This window comes from Peromyscus eremicus, chromosome X (assembly GCF_949786415.1).
Source record: "Peromyscus eremicus chromosome X, PerEre_H2_v1, whole genome shotgun sequence".
Lineage (NCBI taxonomy): Eukaryota > Metazoa > Chordata > Mammalia > Rodentia > Cricetidae > Peromyscus > Peromyscus eremicus.
In genome coordinates this window covers 44438661-44460713 of record NC_081439.1, presented here as the reverse complement: position 1 = coordinate 44460713, position 22053 = coordinate 44438661, and positions in this window count along the sequence as shown.

The following is a 22053-nucleotide window of genomic DNA, read 5'->3' as shown; positions in this document are numbered from 1 at the left end:
AAGAATAATCGTATACTAGTACGCCATATCTCTTCACTCCTTTCTCAAATACTATATGAGTATTATCCTGCTTTGCTAATGAGGAAACTGGAGTTCAGGCAGATTTAAAAGTAAAATTCAACAAAGGAATTGGCTCAGGAGGTAAAAGGGGTTTTCTGGGTCAATCTGGTGACTAGAATTTGAGATTAAGAACCCAAGTAAAAAGTCAGATACAGTAGAGTTCATCTGTAATTCCAGAAAATGGGAAGCAGAAGCATGAGGCTCACTGGCTAGCTAGCCTAGAAAAACATTAACAGAGACCTTATTTAAAATACTAGGTAACTAGGTGAAAAGGAGAGAACCAATGACTGAAAGTTGTCATATGACCTCTGCATGTACACTGTGGCATGCTTGCACTCACACTCAAACACACATCATTCACACATCTAACACATACACAGATACATACACACAAAGTGCTGAAATCTGGATTTATATTTGATTTAATGTCTCGCTTCTTATACTGAGTATTATAATCCATTTTATTAATATTTAAGTGATTTTTACTTGTTAAGTATAAGTAGGGATGGATATATTTTATATCCTAAATGAAAATTTGACTGATTGGATATGATGATGATTCATAGGAAAATGTCTAAAACAATTAACGAGATTTTATCTTGAGAGTTATATTGATTTGGGTTTTGTTAAATAAAGGTCAAGCATTGGATAAAATGTTTCTGCTTAGGTACAATTGGGAGAGGATGATTTGCATTTCTCATATGCAGATTTTGGAGTTTCAATTTGTCATATGTAGATGAAGGTATCAGTTAGTCAATAACATATTTAGACATGTGTCTTAAACATAAAATAGAGTAGTGTGGTTGGCTTTTATCCTGTGGTTGAGTATTATCCTTTGGGGAGTATGTACCATATTGTTAAATCTAGTCAACTGCTGGTAGACACTTAGGTTGATTCCATACCTTGGCATCTGTAACAATGCTTCAATGACTGTGGAAGTGCAGATATTTCTTTGGACTAACGGATTGCATTTCACCCAGTAGTGAGATTGCTGTTATTATATGGTAATTCTGTTTTTATATTTTTGTGACACCACCATTGTTTTACATACTGATTTGAGTAATTTATCAACAGTATGTGAGATTTCTTCTCTTTTTTCTATACGTTACCCAACATTTTTTTGTCCTTTTTAATAATCTTTTTAAATTATTTCAGAATTTCATATATGTGTATGGTGTATTTTGATCAAATCTCCTCCACATTCTTTCTACTCCAGTACCTCCCTTATCTACCATAACCACTTTTTCTTTCATTTTCATGTTTAAAAAAACAAAATGAAGCAAGGAGTCCACTTACTTCAGCCTGTATATTCATGGCAGTAGGCAAATCTGCTGGAGCATGAGTAACCTCACAAAGCCCTGGTTTCCTGAAGAAAACTGACTATCTTTCCCAGCAGCCACCAACTGCCAATGGCTCTTCAGTTAAGGGTGGGACTTCATGAGCTCCTCCTGTCCGTGCTGGGATTTTGACTGGCTTGGTCTTGAACAAGTTTTGTGCATGCTGTCATGCTGTCATGCTGTCATAGCCACTGACAGTTCATTTATGCAACACTCTTATCATGACTAACAAATCCTATTTCGCTGTAGATGTCTACTACCTTTGGATCTCACAATCTTTCTGCATGCCTTTGGAGCCAAGGCATGTGACAGAAATGTATTATTTAAAACTGAGCACTCTATAACCTCTTATTCTTTGTACCAGTTGTAGGTCTCAGTATTAATTTCCATCTACTGGGAATGTAATAGTCCCTCTAGTAAATTAGAGATAATTACCTCATTATGATTTTAACTTGCATTGAGTGACGATTGGTAATACTGAACATTTTTCGTATATCTTTTGGCCATTTTTTTGTATGTCTTCTTTGGAAAACTGTCTATTCAGGTCTTTTATCCATCCATTCATTCACCTATTTGTTGTTCTGTTATTGAGTTATATGAGTTCTTTACATGTTTTAGATTTTTCTCTCATCAAGTATACAGTTTGCAAATACTGTATCTTACTGTATAGGTTAATTTCCTATGTGGTGCAAACTTTTTATTTTGACATAACCCTATTTTTTGCTTCTGTTCTCAGCTTTTGGAGTCATATCCAAAGTTAATTGTGGTGGTATTGTGTTCCCCAAAATATTGTGCACCCTAATAAACTTATGTGGGATCAAAGAACAGAACAGCCACTAAGATATAGAGGCTAGAAAATGGTAGCACTCACACCTTTAATCCTAGCATTCCAGAGGCAGAAATTCCTCTGGATCTCTGTGATTTCAAGGCCACATTGGAAACAGCCAGGCACAGTGACACATGCCTTTAATCCCAAGAAGTGAGCCTTTAATCCTAGGGAGTGATGGCAGATAGCAGAAAGGTATATAAGACATGAAGACCAGGAACTAGAAGCATTTTGGCTGGTTAAGCTTTCAGGCTTTTGAGCAGCACTTCAGCTGAGATTCATTTTGGACGAGGACTCAGAGGCATCCAGTCTGAGGAAAAAGGATCAGCTGAGGAATTGGCAAGGTGAGGTAGCTGTGGCTTGTTGTGATTCTCTGATCTTCCAGCATTCACCCCAATAACTGGCCTCAGGTTTGATTTTGTTAATAAGACCTTCTAAGATTCCTTCTACAGCTAATTGCTCAGATTATGTCAGAATAAGGTTTTCATGTTTTCTTCTACTAGTTTCATAGTTTTGTATATTATAATTAAGATTTGATCAGTTTTGAGTTAATTTTGTATATGATGTGAACTAAGGAGTTATTTCTTTCGTCTACATGTAGATGTCCATCATTTCTAACACTGTTTGTTGTGAAGGATATATTTTTCTTATTGTATATTCTTGGTAACATTGCTGAGACTCAATAGATCTCACGTGCCATGTGTGAGCAACAAGCACTTTACCCAGTGAAGAAAAGCTCAGCCCCTTCTTTTTTTTTCTGAAAAGCACTTGCTTCCGTTCCCTCCTTTCCTTGTTCACTCACTTTATGTGTGTGTGTGTGTGTGTGTGTGTGTGTGTGTGTGTGTGTGTGTGTGTTTCTGTCTGTGCACACATGCTACTAACATGGTCAAAATCAGATAGTAAAATACTTTATTCCAACTTTATTCATTTTAAAAGGAAATTGATCTGATTATTTGGAGTCTTTTAAAAATTCCTTGTTTGAGTGAGTAGGTATGTGTGCACCATCATGTGCATATGGAAGTCAAAGAGGCTGCTTCTCTTTCTCCTTTTGGGATCTAGGAATTAGACTCATGTTTTCAGGATTTACAAGAAGTGCTTTTACCTGCTGAGCCATGTTGCCAGCCCCATTTGGAGTCTCACAGTTCTGTACAAGTTTTATTATGTGTCTCCTATTTGGGGGAGGAATGCTTTTGATATTTTGACATAGATTGCACTGGCTCTGTGGATTGCTTTTGGTTTTATAACCATTGAACATTATAGTTACTCCAATCCATGAACACATAATATTTTATTTGTGCCCGCTTCAGTATCATTCATTAGCATTTTATGATTTATTGCTGATTTTGTTATTATTATAGATAGGATGTAATTCTGTAGCCCATGCTGGCCTTTGATGACCCTAGAGTCTCTGTATCACATAGGCTGTCCTCTAGCTCCCTATCATCCTGTCTCGGTCTTACCCAGAAGCTGAGACTATAAGCAAGTGGTAGTACATATAGCTCTGTTTTCCTTAGGTTTGAGGGTAGAGAAACTTCACCTCTTTGATTACATTAATGCCAAGGCCTTTTGTCTTTTATTTGTTGCTATTATCAATGGGATTTTTCTTGATTTCTTATTCAGATAGCTCCCTGTTATTGTGCAGTCTCCATTTCATTTATATCTGAACTGATTTCCACTATTTCCTTCCTTATACTAAATTTGGCCTTAGTTTTCTTGATTTTTGTTTTGTTGTTGTTGTTTTGGCTTTGTAAAGTGCAGTGTTAGGTTATTTTATATCTATCTTTTGTTATGTAGACATTAACTTCTATAAATTTCTCCATTAGAACTGCTTGCACCGTATCATATAAGTTTTATTTTCAGCTTTCATGTGCATGTGTCTCAGAAAATGTTACCATTTTATTTATCTGTTGGCCCAATGTTGTTCAGAGAAGTATGGATTGATTTTTATGTATTTGTGAATTTTCCAAAATTTCTTGTGTTGTTTTTTTTATCCCAATGTTATCAGGAAAGATACTGTTTTGTGCTTTAATATCTAGTCTACCCAGGAAATCAAGGATAGATATCCAGTCAAAAGGAATACACATTTTAACTGCTTTTAGCTATGTAATGTTGTGAGTTTTAGTATATTCACAATGTCAGGCAACAGCTACCACTCCACAACATTTTCATCCCCTCAGAGAAAATCCCTCAACTCTTTAAATAGTTGTTCTGCATCAACCAGTTTCTCTATCCCCTGGCAAACGATAATCTATTTTCTATCTCTATGGATTTTCTTATTATGAATATTTCATATAATGTATTCATACAATATGTGTCCTTTTATTTCTGTCTTCTTTCATTTCACAAAATTTTCAAGGTTTGTTCATGCTTCAGCATACATCAGTAGTTCATTTCTTTTTACAACTGAATGACATTACATTATATGGATAGATCACAGCTTCGTTATTGATTCATCTGTTGATGGGCATGTGGGTTGGTTTTGCGTTTTGGATGATTATGAATAAGTCCGCTATGAACATTCGTGTACACATTTTTGTGTGAACATTTGTTTCCAGTTCTTTTGGTTGTATGCCTGGGAGTTAAATTCCTGGGTCATATGGTAGCTCTATGCTTAACTTTTTGGAGAGCCACCAGAATGTTTTCTAAAGCAGCTGTGCCATTTTATAATCCCACCAGCAATATATGTGAATCTCAGTTTCTCCACATGATTGCCAACATTTCCTATTTGTCACTGTTTAAATTATGATGATCCTAGTGGCTTTGAAATGGTATCTTATTGTACTTTTGATTTTCATTCCCCTTACAAATAATAAGATTGAGTATCTTCCCAGATACTTATGTGTGATTTATCTTTTTTCTAGAGAAATGTCTATTTATTTCCTACATCCTTTCCAAATGTTCCCATGCCCTTTAAATTGCATTCTTGCTTACTGGCACTACAAAGTGTCACAGTTTCACTTTGCAATTTCACCTGGCCCAGACTGTGAATCAGGAACTTCACCAAGGAAACTTACTTCCTTTTATTGTAGAAAATTCTATTTAAAAACAATAAGACGCATTCAATAAGTTTAGCACTACATTGATTAAAAACTTTTTCAATGGGCAGAATTACAATTTGTAATTGCTATGTATGGTTATCTAGTGTAATTTCACAGTTATTTTCTTCACTGTTGTCTACTTCAAACTATACCTTTCTTCCTTTTCCACAATGATAAACCTTATTTCTTACAACATCTACATATTTACTTTTTTCCGTTATCCAAAGGTAATCATAAAATAGTTGCTGATTTACTACATCAATATCACTAGATAAACAAACATACTAAATTCAAGAATTTTTAATCTTCTTTATATTCTTAAAATATACAGTCCGTTGTTCAATTTGGAGTATTTGGTTACAAATTACTTTAAATAATATCTTTTTTCTTCTACGTGTTTGTTTCCAATCTCACACTCCTTTTTTGCATGCGGGGGGGGGGTAGATTCAATTTTAACATTTGCTTTTTTTTCAGCTTTGTAACTTGATTTTTCTTTCTGTATGCCTTTTTTAACTTTAAAAGGGCTCTCAGAAACACTCACAATGACTAAATGAAGGACTCAAAAATGATACAAAATAATAGCCACCATGCAATTTTTGAAACACAAATGCCACATGAAGTTTGTGAAATTTTATAGCCTACATGGGATTTTGAAAATTTTCCATCAAAATGGTAACAATACTATAAAATGCATCACTAGTTTGACTATAAAAGTTTTTTGTTTAGCTTTTATATTGTTTTTTATCCATATAGGTATTTGTCCTATGTTCATATGAGTGCTATACATGAATGCATTTCAGTGCTCTCAGAGGTCAGAAGATAGTGTCAAAACCTCAGGAAGTGGAGTTACAGACAGTTGTTGACTGTCATATGGAAGCTGGGGGCTAATCTCATGTCGTCCATAGAAGCAGTTAAGTTCTCTTAACTGCTGAGCCATCTCTCTAGACCATAGAAAATGTTTTCTTTTAATATGAGGCAGAGCCAAATATGTGAGCTTGAAGCCAGCAGAAATACATGGTGAGACCGTGTCTCAAAAACAAAACCAAAGAAAAAACTTTTTAAATGTCAAGAACCAATGACTACAGAGGAGCTGTTCTTGACACTTTCTACATTTTCATAGTGTAATTAGTTTTATTTCCTTTAGTTTGCTTTTTAAAATTTAATTAAAATATAGTCATATCGCTTCCCAACCTCCCATTCCTACTTCCAAACCCTCCCATAACACCACTTCCTTTCAAATTGATGGCTTCTTTTTTCTTTGATTATTATTGTTACACACACAAACACAAACATACACATACTAACATACACGTATATAAATGTAAAAATACATAAATACAACCTGCTTAGACTTCTTAGTGTTACCTGTGTGTATATGATGTCAGGGATGCCAGTTTTTCTCCTATGATTGTGTAAATCTTACACTTTTAATTTTGTTTTCCTAATCAGAATCTTCATAGCCTGCTTGGAATTGGTAAGAGTTTTTTTAATCTGTGATGAAAAAACCCAGAGAAAATACAAAAAAAAGTGATAGTTCAATCTAGGATTCAAAAACCATGAACTATTTCTTTGGAGATACCATATGCTTGTGAATCTAAGTATTATGATGAAGCCCTGCCATAGATCATGTGAGTGTATGACATCTAGTGGGGTTAACAGGCAACCCTGAAGTGAATTTTATTCATGATATTAATTATTCTTTTGTCTTCTCCAAAGCTGCTATAGCACTAAAGTCCTTTGACTGGTCTCCCTGAAAATGTCCTAAAGGAATACTTCTCCCTCCCCAGTTTTCCAAGAAACAAAAGTCTTTATGTTCATTAATTCATTAATTCATTTGTGTCATTCATTCCTGTGGATGAAGAAGTCTTCTTCCACTACTAGTGCAAGCAGATCAAATCAGATTTTTGTGTGTATTCCACATAATTCAGTACACATAAAGCTTTAATAAAAAATGTACTTGCAAACCCATGGTGCCCTAAATCTGTTAGGCTTATTAATTAATTTGCCCTTAAATCTTAGTTAGTAAGTAGTTTTAAAGACATTCAAACCCATTTCTAATTCATTACTTGTAAAACATAAAAGATTTCATCATCTTCCCTCAAAACGTATCCAAAGAAGACTCATTCAGAAGCATAGCAAATGCTCAAAAACGTAGAATGAAAATATAGAGCATCACTGCTGTTGGCACAAAAGAGTAGGGTAGAGAGGATGAAAGCAAAGAAATAAGGGGTAGAACGAAGTCAAGGAGGAATGGATAAAGAAAAGAGGCTCCTGATGTCCCTAGTGGACTGTCTCTACAACTGTCCCTTCATTTCCATTTCAACAAATAGGGAGGGTAAGTAAGAAAAGAAAACAATTTCCTATGGGCATAATTTGTCAAAATTGGGTTTTCAAAGGAAACGGCTGATTTGAAGTTGATTCCACCTACCACTGGCAATGACATTCTTACTTCAAATCAACAGTTTCCCTTTAAGTCCAGACTCTATCTAGTTAGTAAAGTAACTTATAGACAGAAACATCAGTCCAGCAGCCAAAGATTTTTTTTACTTAGAAAGAGAAGGACATAGTAACAGGGACAGTAACCTTGTAAGTGAGGACCACTCTAGAGGTGTTTAGGGTGGAGGTTTTGTTGGCCTTGAAATGTTAATTGTGAACTTATATCTAGGCTGAAGTTAACTGAGTTGTCTCATCTTGTGGTGTGAATTCAGTTTTCAGTTGCATCAGAGGAAATCCATTCATTTCGTCCTTCATAGATGACCATCACCAGTAAAAAGCCATACAGCCATCATTCAGTGGGATTCTTAGGCAAATTTGTGCATGTTCCAGTGGCTTTGTGATGCCTGTGACTTTGAAAATATGAGAATATATCTCAGGGGACAGAGGACCTCTCTTCCCGATTAGACTGGGGAAAATGGTGGTTTACCTCATTAAATGCAAAACAAGTAGAGTATAATTTTAATTAATGAGGCTGGTGTCCCTGATCCCTGACTCCTTGACAGTCAACCTCTGCTCAAAACTCAAAGCAAAAAGTAAATTTTATTAGCAGTATTGCCATTCCTCACCTGGGGCAGAATAACAATGTACTTTTCAAAAGTATAATATTATATGTTAAATGGTTTGTATGTTATTTATAGAAACTCATTTTAAGTAGATAAAATTCTCTTATAGAAAACATTACATTGTACCTGGCCTGGGAAGCAGGTAGGCTAACTGCAGATCTCCACCTCTTCCTCTTCTCTTCTTAATCCATTGCACCAGTCTTATCCCCAGTTTTGTAGCAGACTATCTACTGCAACCTCCTCTTACACCTACCACCACAGTAGATCACACATGCATAGTTTCCTCTATAAACTTCCTTTCCCATATTCATTACTTTCTTCCAGCCCCATCTCTAGCAGGCATTCCGTGGGAAACCATATATCACTTAAGTCAAGGAATCAGGTATCTAAGCTGCAGATCTTTACCTCTCCATCTCCTGTCCTCCACTTATAATCCCTCAGTCTCATCCCCATCTCTGTAGCAGACTACTTGTGGTCTACTCTTCCTCATTGACCCAACTCCAGCAGATCACACAGATTTTGCCCTCCAAACTTCCTATCCTCCCTGGTTCATCCCATTATCCCAAGCCCCAACTTCAGTAGGCATTTCCTGGGAACCTATCAGTCAAGCCTTCCAGAGAAGCAAGTAGACCCTTGAAGGAGGTAAGTGAGCTTCATATCTTTACTCTCCCCCCTCTCCTATATATCCAATCCCCCATTCTTTTTTTATTTATTTAATTTTTTTATTTTTATTTTGCAATACAATTCAGTTCTACATATCAGCCACGGATTCCCTTGTTCTCCCCCCTCCTACCTCCCCTCACCTTCCCCCCAGCCCCACCCCCCATCCCCCTCCTCCCCAAGCCTCGGCACAGAGCAACCTAGCTAGTCAGACTCAGTCCAGTAGGTCCCCTTCCTCCGCGCCAGCCAAGCAATCCTGCATAGGCCCCAGGTTTCAAACAGCCGACTCATGCAATGAGCTCATGCAATGAGCACAGGACCCGGTCCCACTGCCTGGATGCCTCCCAAAAAGATCAAGCCAATCAACTGTCTCACCCATTCAGAGGGCCTGATCCAGTTGGTGACCCAATCCCCCATTCTTATCCTCAGCCCTGTAGCAGAATGCCTGTTGTGAACTCTCTTCACAATCTGACCCCATTCCCAGGGGCCTAAGCAGATTCTGGTGGAACAATCTGCTTTTCTCCCTCTTGTGGACCACCTCAGATGACCCACAGCCAAACCCCATTATTAAGGGTCAGCATCCAATATGTAGAAACACATGACCATCTCATTAGATGTTCAAAAAATCTTTGACAAAATCCAACACCCCTTCATGATAAAGGTCTTGGAGAGATCAGGAATAAAAGGAACATACCTAAATATAATAAAGACAATTTACAGCAAGCCAACAGCCAACATAAAATTAAATGAAGAGAAATCAAAGTGATTCCACTAAAATCAGAAACAAGAAAATGCTGTCCACTCACCCCATATCTATTCAATATAGTACTTGACGTTCTACCTAGAGCAATAAGACAACAAAAGGAGATCAAGGGGATACAAATTGGAAAGGAAGAAGTCAAATTTTCACTATTTGCAGATGATATGATAGTATACATAAGTGCCTCTAGAAATTCTACCAGGGAACTGCTACAGCTGATAAACACCTTCAGTAATGTGGCAGGATACAAGATAAACTCAAAAAAGTCAGTAGTCCTCCTATATACAAATGATAAATGGACTGAGAAAGAAATCAGAGAAATATCACCCTTTACAATAGCCACAAATAAGATAAAATACCGTGGGGTAACTAAATAAGCAAGTGAAAGACCTGTATGACAAGAACTTTAAATCTCTGAAGAATGTATCAGAAAATGGAAAGATCTCCCATGCTCATGGATAGGTAGGATTAACATGGTAAAAATGGCAATCTTACCAATCTACAGATTCAATGCAACTCCCACGAAATCCCAACACAATTCTTCATGGACCTGGAAAGAACAATACTTAACTTCATATGGAAAAAAAAAAAAAAAACAAGAATAGCTAAAACAATCCTGTACAATAAAGCCACTTCTGGAAGCATCACCATCCCTGACCTCAAGTTCTACTATAGAGCTATAATAATAAAAACAGCTTGGTATTTGCATAAAAACAAACATGTGGACCAAGGGAATTGAATTGAAGACCCTGACATTAATCCGAACACCTGACATTTGACAAATAAGCCAAAACTGTACAATGGAAAAAAAGACAGCATCTTCAACAAATGGTGCTGGAATAACTGGATGTCAACATGTAGAAGACTGTAAATAGACCCATATCTACTGCTGTGCACAAAATTCAAATCCAAGTGTATCAAAGACCTCAATATAAAACCAGTTACACTGAATCTGATAGAAGAGAATGTAGGAAGTATTCTCAAATGCAATGGCACAGGAGACTACTTCCTAAATTTATATAGCACAGACAATGAGAGCAACAATTAATAAATGGGACCTCCTGAAACTGAGAAGCTTCTGTAAGGCAAAAGACACAGTAAATAGGAAAAAACAACAGCCAGAGAATGGGAAAAGATCTTCAATGACTCCACATTTGACAGAGGGCTGATCTCCAATATATATAAAGAATTCAAGAAACTAGACACCAAAATACCAAACAATCCAGTTTAAAAAAAAATGGGCTACAGAACTAAACAGAGAATTCTCCATAAAAGAATCTCAAATGGCTGAAAGAAATTTAAGGAACTGCTGAACATCCTTAGTCATCAGGGAAATGCAAATCAAAAGTACTCTGAGATACCATCTTATACCTGTTAGAATGGCTAAAATCAAAAACACTGAAGACAGCTTATGTTGGAGAGGATGTGGGGCAAGGAGAACACTCCTCTACTATTGGTGGAAGTGCAAACATATACAGCCACTTTGGAAATCAGGATGGTGGTTTCTCAGAAAACTGGGAATCAAGCTATACCACTCCTGGCCATATACCCAAGGAACGCTCAATCTTACCACAAGGCCACATGCTCATCTATGTTCATAGCAGCATTACTTATAATAGCCAGAACCTGGAAATAACCTAGATGCCCCTCAACCAAAGAATGGATAAAGAAAATGTGGTACATATACACAATGGAGTACTACTCAGCAGTGAAAAACAATGACATCATGAAATTTGTAGGCAAATGTATGGAACTAGAAAATATCATCCTGAGTGAGGTAACCCAGACTCAGAAGGACAAACATGGTATGTACGGACTCATAATTGGATACTAGATGTAAGGCAAAGGATAACCACACTACAACCTACAGCACTAGAGAAGCTAGCTAACAAGGAGGACCCAAAGATGGACAAATGGATCGCCCTGGAAAGGGGAAATAGATAAGATCTCCGTGAGTAAATGGGATGGGGGTGGGAAATATAAGGTATGGGACAGGGGATAAGAACATTAAGGAATGCAGTGGTCCAGCTGGAACAGAGATGGAATGGGAGAGCAATGAAAGAGATACCATGATGGAGGGAGACATCATGGGGATAGAGAGAAACTGGGTGCTAGGGAAGTTCCCAAAAATCCACAAGGATAATTCCAGCATAGACTAATAGCAATAGTGGAGAGGATGCCTGAACTGGTATAACCCAGTAATCAGATCAGTGTGTACCCTGTCATCATAGAGCCTTTCTCCAGTAACTGATGGAAAAAGATGCAGAGATTTATGGCCAGGGACAAGGCCAAGCTCCAGGAATCCAGTTGAGGAGAGAGAAGAGAGATTCTGTGAGCAAGGGGAATCAAGATCATGATGGGGAAACCTATAGAGACAACCAAACCAAATTAGTGGGAACTCATGAAAATTAGATCAACAGCTGTTGAGGCTACATGGGACTGGACTAGGAACTCTTCATAGTCAGACAGTTATATAGCATGATCTACTTGGGAGGCCCCCTGGCAGTAGGATCAGAGTCCATCCCTGCTTCATGAGCAGGTCTTTTGGAGCCCACTTCTATGATGGGACACCTCGCACAACCTTGGTGCAGGGGGAGGGCCTTGGACCTGCTGCTACTAAATGTACCTCCCCATGGGAGGTCTTAACCTTCTTGTAAAAGGGAATGGGGGGGTGAGTTGGAAGGGGAGGCTGGGAGAGTGGGAGGAGGGTAGAGGGAGATCTTTGGTATGTAAAATGAATAAACAAAATTTCTTAATAAAAAATACCTATAAAACAAATCCAGCCCTACAGAAAGCACTAGAAGAAAAAATCGAACCCAAGGAAGGTAGATGTGCCCATGAAAACACAGGCAGTAGTTAATCCCACACCAACAAACCTCAAAGAAGAGAAACATATAACACTATCACAAAAAAAAAACCGGAATTAACAATCACTGGTCATTAATATTCCTTAATATCAATGGACTCTATTCACCTATATAAAGACACAGGCTGATAAAATGGATACAAAAACAGAATCCATCCTTCTGCTAAATACAAGAAACACACCTCAACTTCAAAGACAGCTACTACCTCAAATGGACTTAAGAAGCAAGCTGGTGTAGCTATCCCAATATCTAACAAAATAGATTTCAAATAAAAATTAATCAAAAAAGATAGAGAAGGACATTACATATTCATCCCAGGAAAAATCCATCAATATGAAGTCTCAATTCTGAACATTTATGGCCCAAATACAAGGACAAATACATATGTGAAAGAAACATCACTAAAGATTAAATCACACATCAAACCCCACATACTAATAGTGGGAGACTTCAACACCCCACTCTCACCAATCAACAGGTATGCCAGACAGAATCTTAACAGAGAAATAAAGTAACTAACAGACATTATGACTCAAATGGACTTAGTAGACATCTACAGAATATTCGACCCAAACACAAGAGAATATATCTTCTTCACAACACCCCATGGAAACCTTCTCTAAAACTGACAACATATTCTGTCACAAAGCAAATCTCAACAGATACAAAAAAATTGGAATAACCTCCTGTATTTTATCAGACCACCATGACTTAAAGTTAGAATTAAACAAGAACACAAATTACAGAAAGCCTACAATCTCATGGAAACTGACCAGTGCTCAACTGAATCACCACTGATTCAAGGAAGAAATAAAAAAGGAAATTAAAGCCTTCCTAGAACTCAATAAAAATGAATGTACAACATACCCAAACCTATGGGACACTATGAAAGCAGTACTAAAAGGAAAATTCATAGTGCTAAATGCCTACATAAAGAAATTGGAGAAATCTCACACTAGTGACTTAACAGCACACCTGATAGTTCTAGAAGAAAAAGAAGCAAAGTCACCCAGGAGTAATAGATGCCAGGAAACAATCAAATTGAGGGCTGAAATCAATAATATAGAAACAAAGAGAACAGGACAAAGAATCAATGAAATAACGAGTTGGTACTTTGAGAAAATCAACAAGATAGAAAAAGCCTTGTCTAAACTAACTAAAAGGCAGAGAGAGAATATCCAAATTAACAAAATCTGAAACAAAAAGGGAGACATAACAACTGGCAATGAGAAAATCCAGAGAATCATCAGGTCATACTTCAAAAACCTGTACTCCACAAAATGGACAATTTTCTGGATAGGTAACATATACCCAAATTAAATCAAGACCAGATAAACAGTTTACATAAATCTATAACTCCTATGAAAATAGAAGCAGTCATTAGAAGTCTCTCCACACACACACACACACACACACACACACACACACAAAAAAAAAAAGGGTCAGATGGTTTCAGTGCAGAATTCTACCAGAATTTCAAAGAGCTAATAACAATACTCCTCAAATTGTTCCACAAAATAGAAATAGAAGGAGCACTGTCAAACTTTCAATGAGGCTACAGTTACCCTGATACACAAATCACACAAAGATGCCAAAAAGAAAGAGAGTAACTAACCAATCTCCCTCATGAACATTAATGCAAAAATACTGGCAAACCGAATCCAAGAACACATCAAAAAAATCATCCACCTTGATCAAGTAGGTTTCATTCCAGGGATCCAGGTATACAAGGATGGTTCAACATATGAAAATTTGTCAGTTTCAGGAGGTCCCATTTATTAATTGTCGCTCTCAGTGTCTGTGCTACTGGTGTTATATTTAGGAAGTGGTCTCCTGTGCCAATGCGTTCCAGACTACTTCCTACTTTCTCTTCTATCAAGTTCAGTGTAACTGGATTTATGTTGAGGTCTTTGATACACTTGGACTTGAGTTTTGTGCATGGTGACAGATATGGATCTATTTGCAATCTTCTGCATGTTGACATCCAGTTATGCCAGCACCATTTGTTGAAAATGCTTTCTTTTTTTCTATGGTACAATTTTGGCTTCTTTGTTGAAAATCGTATGTTCGTAGCTGTGTGGATTAATGTCAGGGTCTTCAGTTTGATTCCATTGGTCCACATGTCGGTTTTTATGCCAGTATCAAGCTGTTTCTATTACTATAGCTCTATAGTAGAGCTTTAGGTCAGGGATCATGATGCCTCCAGAAGTTCGGGTTCTCAAAAAATTAGGAATAAGTCTTCCTCAAGACCCAGTTATACCACTCTTGGGCATATACCCAAGGAATGCTCAATCTTACCACAAGGCCACATGCTCAACTATGTTCATAGCAGCATTGTTCATAATAGCCAGAACCTAGAAATAACCTAGATGCGCTTCAACTGAAGAATGGATAAGGAAAATGTGGCACATATACACAATGGAGTACTACTCAGCAGTAAAAAACAATGATATGAAATTTGCAAGCAAATGTATAGAACTAGAAAATATCATCTTGAGTGAGGTAACCCAGACTCAGAAGGACAAACACAGCGTGTACTCACTCATAAGTAGATATTAAATGTGAGGGAAGGGATGGCCAGACTGCAAACCACAACTCCAGAGAGGCTAGCTAACAGGAAAAGACCCTAGGAGGGACATGTGGATGACCCTGTAAAGGAGAAGTGGATGAGATCTACATGAGTGGATTGGGTGTGGGAGGGCGTCAGAGGGCAAGGAGTAGGGATGAGAACATAGGGAAATGGGAGGGTCAAGCTGGAGTGGGAGGGCAGGGAGGAAGATACCATGATAGATGAGGACATCATGGGAATAGGAAGAGGCAGGGTGCTGGGAAGGCTCTCAGGAATCCACAAGGATGACCCCAACTTGGTCTGCTGGCAGTGGTCCAGAGGGTGGCTGGACTGGTCTACTCTGGTGAGCAGTCTAGCAAATAACCTAGCTGTCATCATAGAGCCTTTGTACAGTGACTGAGGGAGGCAAATGCAGAGATCCATGGCCAGGCACCAGGCTGAGCTCCGGGAATCCAATTGCTGAGAGAGAGGAGGGATTCTGTAGGTGATGGACATGGAGATCAAAATGGGAGGATGTGCAGAGATGATCAGCCACACTAGTGAAAGCCCATGGACCATGGACTGGTGTCTGTGGAGCCCCCATGGGACTGGACTAGGCCCTCTGGATACAGAAGATGGTTGTTTGGCTCGAACTGTTTGGGGGGCACCCAAGCAGGTGATCAGGATCTGTCCTGGTCTATGGGCAGGCTTCTGGGAATCTGGTGCCTGTGATGTGATGCCTTGCACAGTCTTGGTACAGTGGGAAGGAGCTTGGACCTGCCTAGACTCAGTGTGCTGGGCTCTGCTGACTCCCCACGGGAGACCTCGATTTTGGGGATATGGGGATGTGGGGTGGCCCTCCCACACACAAATGATAAACAGGCTAAGAAAGAAATCAAAGTAACATCACCCATATCACAGACACGGAGAGCAACAATTAATAAATGGGACCTCTTGAAACTGAGACGTTTCTGTAAGACAAAGGACACAGTAAATAAGACAAAATGACAGCCTACAGAATGGGAAAAGACCTTCACCAACACTACATCTGACAGAAGACTGATCTCCAAAAAATATAAAGAATTCAAGAAACTAGACATCAAAATACCAAACAATCCAGTTTAAAAATGGGCTACAGATCTAAATAGAGAATTTTCAACAGTTCAACAGAAGAGTCCCAAATGGCCAAAAGATATTTAAGGAATTGCTGAACATCCTTAGCCATCAGGAAAATGCAAATCAAAAGGACTCTGAGATACTATCTTACACCTGTCAGAATGGCTAAGATCAAAAACACTGATGGCAGCTTATGTTGGAGAGGATGTGGAGCAAGGGGAACACTCCTCCACTGCTGGTGGGAGTGCAAACTTGTACAGCGACTTTGGAAATCAGTATGGCAGTTTCTCAGAAAATTGGGAATCAATCTCTCCCAAGACCCAGCTATATCACTCTTGGGCATATACCCAAGGATTGCTCAATCATAACACAAGGACACATGTTCAACTATGTTCATAGCAGCATTATTCATAATAGCCAGAACCTGGATGCCACCTAGATGCCCCCCAACCAAAGAATGGACAAAGAAATGGTTGTACATATACAAAATGGAGTATTACTCAGTTGGAAAAAACAATGACATTATGAAATTTGCAGGCAAATGTATAGAACTAGAAAATATCATCCTGAGTGAGGTAACTCAGACTCAGAAAGTCAAACATGATGTATACTTACCCATAAGTGAATACCAGATGTAAAACAAAGGATAACTAGACTACAACCCACAGCTCCAGAGAAGCTAGGAAACAAGGAGGACCCTTTGAGAGATGTACAAATCACCTTGGGCAGGGGAAACAGAGGATATCCTGATGAGTAAACTGGGGATGGGGGCAATAAAGGGTAGGGGATGGGGATTGAGAACATGAGGGAAGGGGATGATTGAGCTAGGGGAGGGACTGAGTGGAAGAGTAATGAAAGAGATATCTTGATAGAGGGAGACATTATGGGGTAAGGGAGAAACCTGGTGCTAGGGAAATTCCACAGGAAAAGGAAGAAGTAGTGCTCAAAATAAGGAGAATGCAAGAAATAAACTCTGGGCTGAAATCAATAAAATAGGAACAAATGAAATAATACAAAGTACCAGTGGAGCAAAGTTGGTTTTTGATAAAATCAGTAAGATTGACATATCTTTATGCAAATTAACTAAAAGGCAATAAGAGAATAATAAAATAAACAAAATCAGAATGATAAAGCAGACATACCAATAGATGGACACCAAGGAAATCCAGAAAATCATAAGAACATACTTTAAAAACTTCACAAAATTGGAAAATCTAAAAGATAGTGATGATTGTCTCAATAGGCACCACTTATCAAAGTTAAGTCATGATCAGATAAATAATGTAAAGAGACCTTAAACCTCTAATGAAATAGAAGCAGTCATTAAAAGTCTCCCAACTAGAAAATTCAGGGCCAGAAGGTTTTAGTACAAAATTCCACCTGACTTTCCAAGAAGAATGAATGCCAATTTCCCTGAAATTATTCTAAAAAATAGAAACAAAGAACATTGCCCAATTCATTTTATGAGGCCACAATTACCCTAATACCCAGACTACATAAAGATCCAACAAAGAAATAGAATTATGGATTAATTTTCCTTATGATCATAGATATAAAATAAAATATTTGCAAAATATGTCCAAGAACATGTCAAAAAGATTCATTCATTCATTCACCCTCATTAAGTAGGCCTCATCCCAGAGATGCAGGGATGATTCAATATACAAAGATCAATAAACATAATCTACTATATAAACAAACTGCAAGGGAAAAATGTTACCATCTCATTAGATTAAGAAAATGCAAGAAAAACACAATAAAACCCACAGAATCAACTAACCTAGGCTCATAATGTCACAGAGACTGAACTGGCAACCAGGGAGCCTGCATGGGACTGACCTAGGCACTCTGACTATATGTTACAGTTGTATAGCTTGGTCCTCTTGTGAGACTCTTAACAGTGGGAGGAGGGACTATCTCTGACTCTTTTCCTAGCTTTTGGGACCCTACTCTTCTTACTGGGTTGCCATGCCCAGCCTTAATACATGAGGAGTTGCTTAGTCTTTCTGCAACTTCATATGCCATGATTTGCAGATATCCACGGGAGACATGCCCTTTCCTGAACAGAAACAGAGGATAAGTGGATTGGGGGGTGGGAACAGAGGGTGATGGCGGAGAGGACTGGGAGGAAAGGAGGGAGGGGAAACTGTGCCTGGGATATAAAATAAATCAATTTTAAAAAGCAGCGGGAAAGAAGGCCTTTGACAAAATCTAGCACCTCCTCATGATAAAAATTCTGGAGAGACTACAGATACAAGCAACACATATACTCATAATAAAGGCAGTTTACATCAAGCCCATAGCCAACATCTACTTAAAATGGTGAGAAACTCAAAGCAATTCCACTAATATCAAAAACAAGACAAAGTTGTCCACTCTCTCTATACATATTCAACATAGTTTTTGAAATCTTAGAGCAAAAACACAACTGAAGGATATCAAGGGAATACAAATTGGAAAGGAAGAAGTGAAGGTAACTTTATTTGCAGATATTATTGTATACATATGTGACCCTAAAATTTTACTGATAAACTCCTATAGCTGATAAACCCTTTCAACAAAACAGCTGGATACAAAATTAACTCACAAAAGCAGTAATCCTCCAGCACATAGACAACAAACAGACTGAGATAGAAATCAAGGAAACATCACCTTTCACAGTAACCTCAAATAGTATAAATTATCATCGAGTAACTCTATTTAAATAAGTGAAAGACTTGCATGATAAAAACTTCAAACCTTTGAAGAAAGAAATTGAAAAAGGTATCAAAAGATTTCCCATGTTCATGTATCTGTAGGATTAGCATATTAAAATGCCCAGCCTACAAAAACAATTTACAGATTCAATGCCATCCCCATCACAATTCTAACACAATTCCTCACTGATCATGAAAGCACAATATTCTTTTTCTTTTTTGTCTCTTCCAATATAATATTTTTAAGGAATTTTTCATCAGGCACCCCAACCAACACACTCACTTCCAAGTCCTCCCAGGTCCATCTCTCATTCTATTTTTTTAAATTTTTTTATTGATTCTTTGTAGATTTCACATCATGCATCCCAATCCCATTCATTCCCCCATCCTTTCGTATCTACCCTCCGTCTTTGCAACTTCCCCACCCCCAAAAAAAAGAAAAGAAAAGAAAATTTAAAAGAAAAACAAAACACAAACAAATAAAAATCTTGACGGAGAAACTTTAGTGTGACACAGCAAGTCACACAGTATACCTTTCCGTCCATATATCTTTACTTGTGAATGTTCATTGCAGTGTGTCATTGGTCTAGTTTGAGGCCTCTGGCTTCTATTACACTATAGATACTGGGCCCTCACTGGGACTCCTTTTGGATATTCTGTTGTTTGTTGCCTTGTATCATAGAGATGCTGCAGCTTTGGATCTGCAAGGTCTGGCCCCTTCACATGCTCCAGCAGTTCAGAGATGAAAAGGATCATGAGGTGGGCTAAATCACAGCCCTGGTTCTAGGCCTAGGTGGTAGCTGGATTGGTCAGGCTGTCAGCTTTCCTACAATGTCACCACCTGGGCAAGCTCCCTGGCCTTGCCTTGGCTAGCTCACCTAATGCAGCAGGCAACAAGGAGCAGGATCAGTTCTCCTGCTCTCATACCCTTTGGCAGGCTCACCTGCACCCACACCACCAGGGCCAGCTCTATTGTTTTTCGCAGGCACCCTCTGCTCCACTCTTATGACCTCCCCCACAAAAAAGGTAGAAGAAAAAAACACACACAAGTCCAATTTGTGTTGCCCGTGTACTCACTGGAGCATGGTCAAACTCCCAGTAGTCCTTCCTTAAAGAGAACTGAGTCCTTTCCAAGCCACACTCCCACCAGAAGCCCTCAGTTGTGGAGAGCTACACTTCAACATCCTTAGCATAACTTTTAAGAATTCTCTTCAATGGTTTCCTGTCTATGCTGCTACTTTGGGGAGGGGGTAGGAGTTATCACAGAAACCATCTACGTCTCTCTCAGCTGAGTTTGCAGTCATTGATACCCCTGCAAAAGTAGCTTCATTGTCCTTTACAGTCAGCGGGAGCACTTATCATGGACTTCCAATTGGTTTCTGGTGACAGCATGGACCACAGACATTGATAGGGTCTCTGGATTCAGCACTTCCCATGGACTTCAGCATGATGTCCAGTGGCTGTACATCAAAAGCCCTCAGCAGCAGCACAGGCCAAGGAAATCAACATGACCCACAGGCAACATGAGCCAAGGACACCAATATGGTCCCAGGCAATAGCACAACCCATAGACCTCAGCCTGGAAAGCACAGTTTTCAACTTCATATGGAAACACACACACACACACACACACACACACACACACACACACACACACACACAGCAGTAGATGGCCAACAGAAAATGAAATAAGTGGCATCATTGGAGGTTCCTTGTTTAATAATGTCATATCAGGGCTCTTTTTTAATTTTATCATTTTTTATTTTTATATTATTTTATTTATATATATTTCTCTTTTTACTCCATGAGTCTTTTACGCATATAGTATGGCTTCCATTTTAGTGTTTTTATGGGATTCCTGTGTGTGCACATGAGCGGATCTCTGCATCTGTATCTGTTTCATGTTACTTTTTGTGGGCTCTTTTCCTTCCTTGTTTGTTTTGTCTTTTTCTGGTGTATAACTCTTTGCTTTGTTTTATTTTATGTTTATCCCGTAGAAGCCTGTTTGTTTTCAAATGAAAGACAGAAAGGGCATGGATCTGGTTGGGAGGGGAGGTAGAGAGGAGCTAGGAGGAGTAGAGAGGGAGGGGAAACTTAATCCGGATATATTTTGTGAGGATAAAATGGAATAAACCAGAAAATAAAGAGAAAATACTGCAGAAAGACTAATATCTCATATGACAATCACATTGTTGTTACTTTAGTTTGATATTTTATTCACTTATCAGCATGCTCATTGAATGTCAAGGGAAAAACCAGACACATAGTCTGTTTAGGAAAGGAAAGAGAAAGGTTATATTCAATGAATGCAAAGAAGCCAGATACATGATTTGCACAGACAAAAGCAAGTTATATTTTAACAGAAAAAAATAAGGACTATCAAGGATGCTCAGTTTATATGAGCTTAATCATTGTGCAAAACATCAAAGTCCTCAAAAGACTGTGCTGTTCACAAAATCTGAAAAGCATGCCTTCGGATTTTAGTAGAAGAAAGCATCATCTCTGCTAGGTGGGACATTTTTATAGAAAATATTCAAGATTTCATTTGTCTGAGGATGGAAGTCACCGAGGATGGTGATATTATTACCAGCATATTCATCACAATTATCTATTTTGAAAAAGAACTGTTTAGTAATGTTGGAAGTATGGCATGGCATCAAATTTTCATTTTATAATATGTATAAAATTTGTATCTTTATAAAAATGATTTCATGTTCTATACGTAATTTTTTTCATCCTCTCTCCTTCATTAAACAGCACTTCTTAGAGACATTCACAAACCCAGCTAATCAGATCTATCTTCTTCCTGATAACTGTGTCATAATATTCTGGAACATAAACATTTCACTCTTTGCCATTCCCCAATTGAGGGGAACTTAAGCTGCTACCAATTTTACATATTACCTGTAAGTCCTTTTGTAGAATACACTCACCTGACTCCCTAGAAAAGGCATCAAAAACTGGAATTGTGAGGGAAATTCTGTTCTTTCTGGACAAATCAGACTCTGCAATTGCTACATTAATTCAGGTCCTGCTTCTCAGCCTTGGGTTCCAATAATAAGTTATCAAATTTGAAATAAATTACC